The sequence below is a fragment of the Eretmochelys imbricata genome, chromosome 18 (assembly GCF_965152235.1).
Source record: "Eretmochelys imbricata isolate rEreImb1 chromosome 18, rEreImb1.hap1, whole genome shotgun sequence".
Taxonomy (NCBI): domain Eukaryota; kingdom Metazoa; phylum Chordata; order Testudines; family Cheloniidae; genus Eretmochelys; species Eretmochelys imbricata.
The window spans coordinates 13,615,621-13,629,829 of NC_135589.1; the positions used below are offsets into that span (position 1 = coordinate 13,615,621).

The window sequence follows — 14,209 nt, forward strand, 5'->3', positions numbered from 1 at the left end:
GACGACTGCTTGAAAGCCCAGGAGACCGAGACAGGAGCAACCGTTTCATTGGGGGGGGGATTGTTCTTAGGTAGAAGGAAGGGGCTGGGTTGATAGCAGGGACAATCACAACAGAGGCACTGGTGAAACTTAAGGCTCCCACACCCCTGTGTGCAAGCTTGCCCTGCCGTGGCAGCACTAGCTAGTAACAGTGGAGTCGAGTCTCCATTCTGTTCAGTCCTTGGCTATCTGCCACGCCTGCCAACCAGTGTGGACGCCTAGGGTATGTCTACACTGAAACAAACAAAAAAAAAAAAACTCATGACACCGAGCCTCAGAGCCCAGCTCTACTGACTAAGGGCTAGTCTACACTGGCAACGTGCGTTTATCTGCCTCAATGACCTTCTGTAGTTCCGTGTCATTACTGGACAATCACACCAGTTTGAGACAGTGGGGAAGCGAAGGAAAAACTTGTTTCTATCACTATCCAGAGTTTGTTCCCATATCAGAAGCTCTTTTCTGCTAAGACAGCATGATGGGCCAACAAAACAAGCCATCGGGACCCAGGTTTTCATAACAGCACTCTCCTTTCCTCTTGAAGCCCGTTAACACAGATGCTGGCTGCATGGCTTGGGTAGTTGGGGCAGAGCGCTGGGAGAGAGCTCTCCCACCACTTTAAAAAACCCACCTCCACGAGGGGCATAGCTAACAGTGCTCGGAGCACAGCTCCCCACACGGGAGCGCTGTCTAGGCCGGCACTTTACAGCGCTGAAACTTGCTGCACTCAAGGGGGTGGTTTTTTCCCCCCCACACCCCTGAGCAAGAAAGTTGCAGCGCTGTAAAGTGCCAGCCTAGACAAGCCCTTTGGCTTGCCGGGCTAAAATTTGCAGTATAGATGTTCGGGCTTGGGCTGGAGTTTGAGCTCTGAGACCCACCCTCCCCACCCAGCAGAGTTTCAGAGCCTGGGCCACAGCTAGAGCCCAAACATTGACATTGCGATATTTTTAGCCCTGCAGGACACGTCTGCTGACCCTAGCCAGCCGCAGCCATCCTGTAGGTCTTATTGCAGTGTGGACGTACCCTTCGTGACTAGAACTAGGCAGAAGTCACTCACTCGTTTTCAGACAGACCTCTGAACAGCAGCTGGACGGCTACTGCTAGACACTACAAACCTCGGCTGGATCTGAACTAGTAACCAAGACACTCAAGACTCTTCCGGTTACCAGGATCTTGTAGGATGACTGAACAGCTAGAGAGCAGAGGTGGGTCTCCCCTTGTGCCTCAGCATTGGAGGAAATTAATTTCCTCCTTCCCTTACAAAAGGCCAAGCAAAGGTGCATTCCACACTAGCACCCCAGCTACACGGTTCCCATGCTGTTCTGGTGAGTCGTTCACATGACCAAGGCTAGAACCCAGGTCCCTCCTCTATTGCCTGCTGTAGCCACTAGATGACGGTCTCCAGTTCCAGGAGTCAGCACAGATCTGAAAGACAGGCCTGCAGAACAAAGCTGAGAGCCCTTTCACTGTTAATGCCTTGTTTGGCCTTTGTTACCACTTGTTTCGAGAACACAACAAGTTTGTCAAGAATTGAACAAGGCAGCCTAGCACAGGACAGGCCTCCGATCCCCACGACAATCTGTACTAGTCAGCCACTGGAATGCTAAGGGGGAAAATCAAAGGCTGGAAAGGAGCGTGTTTGCTCATATATACTGAGGCAACAGGGCCATACAGACACTTGGAAAAGAACGTTTTTGTGCTGAGCCAGAAGCTGCCAAGCCTCCTATGTGTATGGGTGAGGCTTGGGGAGCGGAGAGAAATTCCCTATGACCCAACTACCTTTACATCCTTTGGGAGCATCCAGTTAGCTGGGGATCAGCCTTTCCCTTTAAGATTCCGGTTGCTTTTGGCAGAAGTCCCTTGCACGCAAAGCAAGGGGACAAAATTTAGTTTCCAGGTTAAAATGCTTCACACAGCTGATGCTGCCAAGATGTGTCGATCTTGCAGAGGATCCTAGAAAAGTCATGACTCCCTAGCCACAGAAGCGTAGCTGAACACATCTAGAATACCAGGTCACCCTAAACTACTAGCCTGGAGGCTCCATCCAGCATGACAGAAAAGCCACCACTAGCTAGGACCTGGAGAAGGGCAAATGCATAGTAACACCCCCCTCCACCCCACTAGGTTTGAGCCATGGTCAATGTAATACAACTGTAGACACTGTACCTATGTCAAACCTAACAGTCCTCCAGCCGCTGTTGCACAAGGCCAGACACTAGCCACTCTGCTCACAATTGTCAACTCCACCGCCCAGGTGTCACTGAAATCGGAAGTGCCCCATCCCCTTTACAGCCCCACGAATTTTTTAAATGCCTTTTCCTGATTGTCCAGTTTGGTGAGCTCACCTAACTGCTCTCCATTCTTGTGTGTATCTGCTCAGCTGACCCTGATGGCTACCAGCGCCAGATGTGCTCTAGCTTGGGAAAGACAGGAGATATTGGATCCGCTGGGCCTGTGTGTAGAAGAGGCTGTCCAAGCACTGCTGTGGACCAGCTCTAGAAACATGGACCTCTACGAGCAGATTGCACAGGGGATGCAGGCGAAGGGACCAGCAGCAGTGTCTTGAGAAAGCAAAGGCGCTGCGGCAGGCAAACAGACAGACCAGAAGGCCAGGGAGACCTACAGCTTATCTAGTGCCAAGCTGCAAGCGGAGACCCCAATCAAACATCTCCCCCCACCCCTCCCCCACACCGGGCACCTCTGGGAAGCCAGAGTCACAGGCCCCTGGTGTGAACAGCGAGGACGGGGGACAGGCGACTGGAGAGTCCAGTTATGCTGCAGGCCAAGACCTGTTTGAGACTCCACCGCAGCCCAGTCAGTTGAGCACGGGTGAGACCGATGCAAGGGAAGGAACTTGGGGTGAATGTGTGTAAATGTATTTCCCATTACAGTGATGGCACCTTCAAGTTAGCAAGACACCTAGCTACTTCTCATGAATGTCCTCCTACTAGGAAGAGGTATTGGGACAACAAAAGTAGAATTACCTGCTTTTCATGCAGGCGGGCGTGGGGTCGGGGTGCGGGGGGGAGGGAAATAGCAGAGCAGTTCATGTACTGTACAGGGACGTCCCTGGAATCCTTGAGATCTCTCTCAGTGAAACGTCCACGGAGATACTCTGCAATCCTTTCCCCAAGGTTTCTAGGGCTGGCAGCCTCATTTCTTCCTTTGCAGTGGAACACGTTCCCACGCCAGCTGGGGCTTACTGCAACGGTGCCTGCTGAAGTTAACGGGTTAGCAGCACACAGGCACGGCCAGCTTTGGGATGCCAGCAGCAGCTCTGCTTGTGTTACCCTCAGGAGTAAGAGATCAACTAAAAACACAACCGAAGGTGGGGGAACGATGCCAGCATTCTGTGCCTTTGCTCTGTAATTATGGTTTCCTGCAACTGAGCAATTCCCTCCCAGTGTCCCTCACCCCTGACTAGCCACACTCACCGTGGCTGGAGCAGAGCGCGGACCATGCACAAGCAGTCTGACGCAGAAGAGTCCATAAAAACGCCTTGTTTAAAACTGTAGGGGAGCAAGGGAAGGGAGCTCTGCATCTTAGCTTTCACTTTCTGTTGTGCTTTTATCTGTAGCTGCTGATGTGGCCTTGAGGGGTTTTTTCCAAATCTGCAGAATGCCTGAGCCAGATGAGGAGGAGGAGAAGGAAGAGGAAGACGACATATTCAGTGAGGTCCTGCAAGCCAGGGCTGCATCAGACCAGGAACAGAGAGCCTGGAGGATGAATACTGCAGACTGTATGGAGAAGGAAAGAGTGGACAGGAGAAAGGCACCAGGACATAAATGGGGCTTCTTTGGCAGCAAACACAAATGCTGCAGACACTCTTGGGGAGCTACAGGTTCAGTCCCAGGCTCACCTCCCTTTGCAGTCCATGGAGAACTCCAGTACAGCACCTTCCTACCCTTCCCCTGCCCTTATCACTGCATATTGGGGGACATTAAGGACAACCACAGCTTCACATACCCTCACCTGTGAGCAGGGGTGAAAGTAACTTAAAAGAACGTACTGGTACGCAAGGCCGGAGTCCTGAGCAGGGAGGCAGGGCCTCTACCAGAAGGAGCAGGGCCTTTCAGATCCCCAAGGCCCGGGGCTCCAGCTGCAATAGCAGCTGTTGGGAACCCTGGGCCCTTCAAATCCCTGCCAGAGCCCCATGGTAGCGGTAGCGGCCAGGAGTCCCAGGGCTCAGATTGTGATTTAAAGGGTCTGGGGCTCCAGCCACTGCTGCTACCCTGGGGCTCCAGGAGCAGGGCTCTGGTAGGGTTTAAAAGGTCTGGGGCTCTGGCCGCTGCCAGGAGCCCTAGGCCCTTTAAATTGCCAGCCTAGGGAAGCTGCCCCCTGCCGGTATAGTCAGCTGTGTACTGGGTACTGTACCGTACCGGCTTACTTTCACTTTTGCCTGTGAGAGCCACAGTAGATGTATGTGTAGCTAAAATAGAAGTGAATGTTCCATCCTTCTTTAAGCTGTTCCATGAATTTGTTAAGATTTTAATGCATTTGCTTTTAACTTGCACAGAATTTAAGTGGTTTTGTTACTCAATAAAACTATTAGTATTTTGAAAATAAATTCATCTTTATTAGTTCCCAGCCTATGCTGCAGAACAGCTGGTGGGACTTGTGATCGTACACTTTGACACAACTCATAGGATTGAGTATTGGGGGTAGCCCTGTTAGTCCCTATCCACAAAAACAACAAGGAGCCCTGTTGGAACCTTAAAGGCCAACAGATTTATCTGGGCATAAACTTGTGTGTAAGAAACCCACCTCAGATGCATGGAGTGAAAATTACAGATATAAGGTAACTCCCTTCTCTTCATGTATAATAATGCCTGCAAGTGAAGAACCAGTGTTGACAGGGCCAATTCAATCAGGGTGGATGTGGTCCACTCCCAATAATTGATGGGGGAAGTGTCAATTCCAAGAGAGGGAAAATTGCTTTTGTAGCGAGCCAGCCGCTCCCAGTCCCTATTCAAGCCCAAATTAATGGTGTTAAATTTGCATATTGCTCTGCAGCTTCTCTTTGAAGTTTTCGAAGTCCATCTGTTTGCACTTGGAGAGGAAGAGGATGTCTGTATCTGTGCAAGTTTTTTTTTTTTTTTTTTTTTTTTTAAAATGAGGTTGATGGATTTCCACTCACAGGATCAGTGACAGTGTAATCCTACATGGGCACCAACCAGCACAAAATTCCTAAAAGGCCCCCAAACCGAAGGCCAGGTACAGCAGCAGCACCACAATGCATTACTATGGCTCGCTGCTCTCGTGCTCTTCCAAAGCCCCCCTGAGCTGTATAGGTCCATGCTGAGCTCGACAGCCCTTGTACCTGGCTATTCAAACTCAGCTGATAGCCGCTCCACCTTTGCCCCCCACCCCCTTTGTTTCACAGATGTTATGCAGGACACAGCAGGCAGCTAGAACCACTGGGATATTTTTCTCATTGAGATCCAATCTTGTGCCCCTTCAATCTCCCAAAAGAGCACTGTCATTCTGCACCTGCTGAGCAAGTAGACGGCTGTTTCCTTGGTGCTGTTGAGGTGGCCAGTGTATGCTTTCCTGAGCCATGGAGTAAAGGGTAGGCTGGGTCTGCCAGGATCCTGCTGGCATTTCAGCATTGCCAATAGTCATCTACTGGTTGGGAAAAAAAGTCCATGCTTGTAGCTTTTGAGCAGTCCTGGACTCTTAAAGATGTGAGTGTCATGCACTTTCCCTCACCAGCTAGCGTTAATGTCAGTGATGCATCCCCAGTGATCCACCAGCACTTGCATAACCATAGAAAAATAACCCTCCCTGTTCATGTACTCTATGGCAAGGTGTTCCGATGGCAAAATAGGGATGTGCTTGCAATCTATCGCTCCACAGCAGTTTGGGAACCCCACTGCTGCAAATCCATCCATTATATCCTGCACATTGCTGAGAGTCACAGTCCTGCGTAGCAGGAGGTGAGTAACGGCCCTGCATACTTGCAAGACAATGGCTCCCTCTCAGTGGATTTTCCAACTCCAAAATTATTTCCCTTTGACTCGTAGCAATCTGGCATTGCAAGTTTCCACAACATGACCACCACTCGCTTCTCCAGTCAGTGCAGCTCTCATTCTAGCGTCCTTGCGTTGGGAGAGCTGGGGCAGGCTCGGCACACAGATCCAGGAACATGACATTGCGCATCTGAAAGCTCTGCAGCCACTGCTCAGCATCCCAAACCCGCATTATGATGCGATCCAACAAGAAGTGCTCATTTCTTGGGCCCAGAAACAGCACGCCTCTTGCAGCTGCTCCGTGAATGCCACTGACAATCTTGAATGGATTCTCATTCCATCCCACAACAATCTGACCTCCAGGAAACAGTCATTTTTCACGTGGCTCTTCTTGCATCTGCAAATACCAGAGGATTGTGTCTCCTCTGTTTGTAATGCTCTTGACAATAGGGCAGAGCTGTTCAGGCTGCAAGCTTCTGTCAGAGATAATGAACCAGTCCCATATAAGGTTCATGGATTTGTCAAAATAGGCATGAAAATCACAGGTGGCAATCTGGGTGGAGAAAGCTGCATCATGGGAACTTGACCCCCCTCAGTCCCAGTCATCCCTTCATGACGCATTTCTGACCCACCAGGTATTGCCAAAACTTCCCAAGTCAATGGGCTGGATGATGGCAAGTTGCATATTCGGATACCTACCCATGGCGCACTGCACTATGCATCGAAACAAGCACCCTGATGAGCAAGTGCATACCAATGCAAGGCTCCAAGCATGCACATGCACGAGCAGTCTACTAAACTGACAGCTTTATGCTGATGTGACTTGCATCGGCAAAAGTTTGTGGTGTAGACATGCCCTCAGTTGGGCCTTTAAGGGATGTCCGAGACATGACTATGGGTCTGCATCCAAAACCAAACCTCTGCCTCCAAGGCTGGGACCTGCAGGAGAATGAAGTGACTGGACAGACTGCAGAATGTGTGTGTGACCAGGCAAAGGCAACAAGCCCTTCAAAACTTTTGGGGTGACAGATGTATCCAAGTTCAATCTTTGAAAACAGAAGAGTAGAGACCGTTTGCTCACCTACCCTTTTATTTTCAATTTTGAATTTTAACTGGTGCAGTGTCCCCCTAAAAATGCTGAAAAAAAGAGTCACGCTCATTCTCCATCACCTTGCTTTCCCCCCGGGCACTCAAGACAATCCCACCTTACCCTCCATTAGGCTGCTTTGTCCTCCCACCCCAGCTAGTATTTCATTCAGGGAAGCACTCGACTGACATTCCCAGCAGAGCGTTCCCACTCTCCACCTCCTTGGGTGTTCTGCTTTGGCTGCAGACCAAGGAGCCTTCCACCAGCTTCTGCAAGCAGCAGCACGTCTGGAGCAGTGAACATGCACTTTTGCTTGTTAGTGCACAGCCGAAGGTGTCACCGTTGCAGCCCTTCACCAACTCAAGAAGAGACAGAGAAATGGTTCGGTGCTGGGAGCAGCCAAGCAGGATTCAAGTTAGAGGAGCAGTAAGTCTGTTCCAACAGCAGCTCCATATGCACAGGCAGACCGTCTCTTCTGGATGGAAAATCCCTTACAATTTGAGTTGTTTTAACAAGACTAAGGCTGCCAAACTGCAACCTCCTCCTTCCTCTTTTCATTTAAGCTGTGTTAGCCAGGTCACAAGCACTATTAACCAAAGAGCAAAAATCCCCCACAATGAAGCACTATATTACTCAGCCTGTTCCCTTCTAAGGCTTTGTTGAGTCTGACACAGAGCTACAGTAAATGCTTCTACACCAGTAAAGTCTCCGTCCAAGGGGAAGTTACGGCAAGGATGCTTGGGCCAGGTCTGGCCACCTATGTCCCTCCGTGTATGGAAAAAATCCATACCCCTGAGCAATGTAGTTAAGCCAACCTTATTCCTGAAAGGCTTCTTCCATCAACCTAGCTACTGCCTCTTGGGCAGATGATTCCCTTTGCCGACGGGAGAACCCCTCCCGTCGCTCTAGTGAGCGTCTCTGCACAGACGTGCTACAGCAGCGCAGCGGCAACGCTTAAGCGTCGACTTAGCATTGGCAAAGCTGCTCAGGGAGGCAGCGTGGTCTGAAAACATTGGCCAGCTAATTCCACTTGATCTGTTACAGCACGTGCCCCTCCACACCCCACCCACCCCCAACAAACATTCCCACCTGCTCTCCTGCAGAAAGAGGTCAGGGGAAATTTTGAGGAGCATAAAGGGGGCACTTCCATTTATTGGCAGTCTGTGCCAACAGGCCCAAAGAGCGCCTGGGCCACAAAGACTGAGTTCCCATCCACGCCTCTAGAAGGGGGTCTCTCCAGGTCAGAACAGAGGCATACTGGGACTGCATAGGTTTGTGCAATCTTGAATCAGTGATGCATTTTCTGAGGCTGAGTAGAGGACATTACTCCGCAGGACTAGAAGGCACAAGCGGCACTTTCAGCTGGCTGTAGAGAGATGCGAGGTTGCCTAGCCAATAAAGTGCTGGAGTGGGACCAGGAGATTGGGTACGAGTCCCAGCTCTGCCGCTGCGTTGCTGTGGGGGAGGGCAATTTCCTCCCTGTATTCTCCCCCCCCCCCCATCTACAAAATGGATATAGTGATGTGACCTCCTTTGTGATCTATGGATCAAAGCATTGTATAACAGCTAGGCATTATTAAATGAGAGGAAGAACCTGTATCAAAGTTCCTCCCACCCCAACCCTGAGCAACATCTCTTCTTAGGAGAAATGAGACTCCTCCTCACAAGAGCAAGAGATACAGATAGATACAGAAATGCCTGTAGTTGGAAGACTCATCAACTCCCTTCCACTAGCCTCTCGAGGCCAGCGACACAGCACACTCACTACAGTTGATTTGCTCTCTCCTTCGCATTCTACACTCCCAAAAGCCACACTTCAGATGTGACTTAGTTACAGTTTCTCTTTTCCTTCCTTTCCAATCTTAAATTCCTTTAGGAGGCCAACACTGAGCTTTTCTGGCTTCACCAGTCTCCGGTGTTTACACCTTGCTACTTGCGTTCAGTAAATGGACACTCAGCTTTGTGGAGTGAGATCTGGGCCAAGTCTCTCCAGCCTTGCTGGCCAACTGCCACTGTAGGTTTACACTCAATACAGGGGCTGCTCTGGGTTTGATCAGATCTGAACACAAAAGATGCACTGGTTTTAACACCACCTTTGCTTAAACTAGTGTTCATAGGTGGTTCTGCACTCTTGTTCTGAAAACTGGCTAAAGAGGATATAGCTAAAATTGGCTTGTTACAAGCCTTAGGCAAAGTCAATTGAGCTACATATATTGCAAATGAGTGCTCATGCAGATTTGCACCTGAATAACCAAATCTGTTTTAATCTACACCTTTTGTTATTAGAGTGCAGGTTTGAAAGTAGAACAATCACTTGGCTGAACCCAGCCATGGCAAGTCCATGTGTTTATTAAATGGTCAGGAAAGGGGGTTATAGATTGAAATAAAAGGGATCCTGTACACATAAATAGCAGCAGGTTTCAGGAACTATAAAAGAAGTGCTCTAAATGAACAGTTAATGATTTCCCAATTATCTGCAGAATTTAAAAAATTAGAATGCTTTATTAGCTCTGTGACAAGCAGCTGCATGAACCGAGAAAACAAGAATGTCATTTTAGGATGGAGCATCTCTAGGATACATTGAACACCTTTCGGGAGCTCTGCATAGCGGATACTTCTTCGTTGCCCTCTGAAGGAGATTGGGACGTAACAGCACAAGATTGAGAGCATGTTTGACAGGAAGTGGATAAGGTGATACACAAAACAATCCCTTTCTTAAATTCAACTTGCAGTCCACCCAGAAGACCAGACAGGCAGCACCTGACCCCCATACATAACAGCATCCCATGTCATCAGCATGCACTGAAGGTTTCTCTACACTGCTCTACCAGCAGTTTAAAGATTGAGGTTACTTGTGCTCTGCTCTTACCCTGTGCATCCAACTTAACATGCTCGTCTCTCCACTCTGTTGGGGACAGCTGGTAGACTTCCGGTGGAAAGACACCAACTCTGCCAGTGAAACTGCTGGGGGGAGAGGGGGAAGCAGGAGGAGGAGGAGGGGAAGAATGCGGTAAGCAGCAATTCCATTCCAAGTACAGCCAAAATCCCCTCCCTGCAGCAATGGGATAGCCCTTCCACACCGGCTTTCTTTCTCCCTGTGCCAGCACAGGTCACAGAGATTGAGAGCCTGAGCCTTTTCTGGAGTCTCCTTGCTGCTATCCCAATAACCTACTACTAGCGTATCCAAACAGGATATGTAGTGTGGTACCCAAGCACCTTGAGGTTCCTATATCTCTTCTCCCCATCCTGTCCCCAATGAGGCAGGAAATACCTGCTGACACCTTATGGGATATAGAACCAATCAACCCAGGCCAGTTGCAGGCATTTAACTGCTGTACAGAAGTACCCTCTGAGATCTCCAGGATGGGCCTGGTTAAAGATCTCCATTTGGATAGAGTCGAAAAGAGACAGCTAGACTAGGAGCCCGACACTAGACACTAGCCCCCAGGAACACAGCATGCATATCAAGCCTAGAACTGCTTCCTCTCCTTACAAAGAAATGCTTCTCACTTATTAGCAATACTGACTTACTCAGTAAGACAAGACTGAGTTGTGTGATACACAAGCCTGCAGAGTGCGTCTCTGGACTAATAGGCTATTCAGCTCCAGGGAGAAGATTACTGGAAGAGTCAGAAGAACCTTCTGTCCAATCGTATTAGTCTGTTGTCCATCTGTGATCCCACCTCCTTTTATACCATATGTCAATGCAGCCGCACTGAGTTTTAAAAAAAAGAGGACCACATCAAGAACTTAATGGCTAAGCTTCTCACAACCAATGCAGCTGCCACTACAGCCCTAGACAGGAAGAGATGCCAAGCTGTACTGAGAGTTTGTAATAGGCCAAGTGTCCTTGGAGGAGTGAAATTAGACCTTGCTCCCCTCCGTGACCCAAACAAACACTGGAACCCCACTTTGTTTAGAGAGCTGCTAGTCCACTAACCCATTAAGTTCCCAAGCCACTTCCACACAAAGATGCTTCTACATCTTTTCTTATTCTCTCTGCTGGAGTCTTCCCTGAAGTGGAAAAAAACTGTTGTTAGCAAAGGTCAGTGAAAGGCTCTATACTGTCCTCTCCCCGACACCCTCCCCTGAGCCACATAGTCTTTAGCAGGGATCAGTTAAAGCCCCCAGCATTCAGCCAAGCACAAACAACCTCCTGATTCCAGGGCATGAGGACTCAGGTGTGGGAAAGAGATGAAGGAAGGCACTGTGCAAATGTCTAGGAGACTCAGAATCTTTCCAGGACTAGCCTGTTGTGAGAGAGAAGAGAAAGGACCCCACTGTCTGACGGTAAGGCAAATCAGCACTACCAACGGGAATTAGCAAGACTAGTACTGGAGGCAATCGTTATGAATCAACAAGGCGTTTTATTTATTTGCAGCCAACGTCTGAAGTACCCCAAAGGCAGACAAAAACCGAGGAAAGTCCCTCGGACAAATGGTCTGGATAGTTGAAATGTCATGTTGCAACATCACCACCCCCAAACGATTAGTCTGCCCATTGTTTTGGGGCATGTGGGAGGAAGAACACACGAAAACTTCCTTCTGGGAAACAAGCAGCCAATATCCCAGAATGCAGCCTAGGCATGCAAGAGGTCAACATCTGTTGGCATACTGCTGATGATGCACTGTATAGCTGCCACTCCTCCTCCCTCCAATGCCCCAGATCTCCTGCTTCCAAAGCTTTTAGCTATCCTGCAGAGAGGGTATGTCTTCACTGCATAAAAGATGTTCTGAACCCCGGGGCAGGCAGCACTGAAGACAAGGGACCTTTGCTTTTTACTTGTTAGCAGCTACAGTTCAAGTCTATAGGGAGTCTGGTGTTGAACTCAAGTAGCCTCATCTTTGCTGCTATTTTAACCTGAATGTTCTTTACTAGGGTTTTTTGGGGGGTGGGGGTGAGGAGGAAGGGGACAACAGTGAAGTCATACCCCTAGTGGTCAAAGCAAACCACCTACAAATAAAGTCACAGGACAACTATCAACTGCTCCACAAGCTAAACACAGCAGCTTCCCCTTAAAAACACATATTGCCACGCTCCATAGATGTATTTGAATGCATGACAGCACAAAGCCACCTTCCAGTGTGTGTATGATTTAGTTTTGAGCCAGTCCAGTTAGGGCATGTCTATGCTTCAATTAAAAGCCCCAGCTAACCCATGCCAGCTGATGTGGGCTTGAAGGGCTTGGGCTAAGGGGCTGTTTAACTGTAGTGTACATGTTTGGGGTCAGGCTGCAGCCCGAGTCCTGGGACCCTCCCACCTCACAGAATCCCTGAGTCCAAACATCTACACTGCAATTAAACAGCCCAAGCCCAAGCCAGCCAGCATGGGCCAGCTGTGGGTTAATTGCAATGCAGACAACCTTAACAGTCCCCTGAATCACAACAAACCAGTGAATTTCACTTCTACCTGATACATGAGCTACTTGCTTGGGCAAAATTGCACTAATAGGCCAGGTGCAAAGAGCCGATAGCAGAGGTCTAAGGAGAAGGGTATGTATATGGGTATTCCTGAGTGGAGTTTCACCATATGCCAAGATCAGATACACCAACCCCTAGCTTTTAAGAATTCCCTCCAGGGTGTTTGTCAGGATCACTTATCCCTCTTTAAGAAGTTATTGACAGAAAGTGATGGCAGTGGGGGGGGGGGGGGGTGCGCGTGCATGTGGGTGCCTTGTGTCTTGCTTCTCTGATTCACAAAGGCCCAAAAGGATGTTAGATGTTTGCTTACACTAACCATTCAGCTTCTTCCTGCCCTGAAGACTATGGACACTGATGAATGTGCAGTTACAACAGAGTTGAGTAACCGAGGGAGTGATTTTTAAAACAGCTTCTGTTCATGCCAATACTTAACACAACCCCCCTTTTGCCAAGTGCTTATTAAGGAGTCAACACCCTTGAACAGGCAATTAAAGTGTGAGAGCTCACACCCCCACCCCCAGGAGATCTTTCAAAGCCTGGGGAGACCATACTTGATATTCCTCATGTTACTAATCTTACAAAAACATGGGGGGGGGTGTTTTTAAATAACTCTATGACCATCATGCAATACGTAGTGACATTTTCTAGACCAACTAGGAGATTTAGAGACTCACTTGTAGGAACTGGGGGAACAACCCCCCCTTAGGCCGCTGTGAAAAAAAGAGGGCACAAACTCCATTTTAAAAAGCAAAAGCCTTTTACAAGTCAGCTTTGAAAAGTAGGATACCGGTTTTGGTTCACGAGCCAGGACTCCAAGCTGAAGGAGAACAGTCCTCACTTCTGGTCTGTGTCCTTAATTCATAACCAATACTTGTACATTCGTAAGGCTCAGTGATAAGTCAAGAAATGCTGGGTTGTGGAGCGGGAGGGAAAAAGAGCCGAGCCACTCAATGGCACATTAAACACTAGCTTTTGAGCCATGGCATAGGGTCAGGGAAGCAGAAGAAGAAGGAACCTAGCCAAGTTTCCCAGTAGTAGGCATGCTGGACAGCATCCCCAGCTCCGTCCTGTGACTCAGAGGGTTCTCACCAATGAAAGGAAAAACGTGCTCAAGCATTAGAGTGCCTCCTGGTAAGGAGCCTACCCACGCACATGACACTATAAAGCATGAAGCTGAAAACATCCACCCTCTGTGGACAGCGCCAGCCCTATTATACAAGTAGGGACAAGTTAGACAAGTGACTTGCCCACAGCTGCAGAGGAAGCGAGCTACTGAGCTGGGACTAGAAGCAGGGTGTTACCTTACGCCTCGCCACCTGTTCAGCCCATGCAGGGAAACCCAACAGGTCCACCAGAGAAGATGCACTCTTACCAGGCTTGTAGCTACAGGTCACTTCACTGCCACAGTTAAAAGGTCTTCTCAAGATTGAGGTTCATCTGCCCAGCTTCCTACCACTGTTGTGCTAGGGAAGAGCTCCAGGCTGAACCACATCAATGGCATGATACTGGTAGCATCATTTTTGCACTGAAGCCTAGAATCAACTGGGAGGTGAACAAGTTGCAGGAACAGTCGGTACAACATGTGATGTCCCTCACACCAACACTTCCCTTTTAACCCCTCATTTTCCAGCCTCCTGGCTCAAGCTGTACCTGCCCCTCAGCAAAGAGGCAGCATGCTGCAGAGCAGTCAGTGAAAC

At 49.1% G+C, this 14,209-nt stretch overlaps 1 protein-coding gene across 2 annotated transcripts in view; it reads right to left on the reverse strand.

Moving 5' to 3' along the window:
• SPSB1 (splA/ryanodine receptor domain and SOCS box containing 1) overlaps positions 1-14,209 on the reverse strand; it is a 67,926-nt gene that overhangs the window by 22,525 nt on the left and 31,192 nt on the right. The window contains exon 1 of one of the 2 annotated variants that reach the window (XM_077837465.1): positions 3,471-3,546. The exons of the other annotated variant lie outside the window; for it this stretch is intronic. The gene's annotated coding sequence lies outside the window, so the exon portion shown is untranslated. Of the gene's footprint in view, positions 1-3,470; positions 3,547-14,209 lie in introns of those variants that run through there. 2 annotated transcript variants of the gene reach the window in all.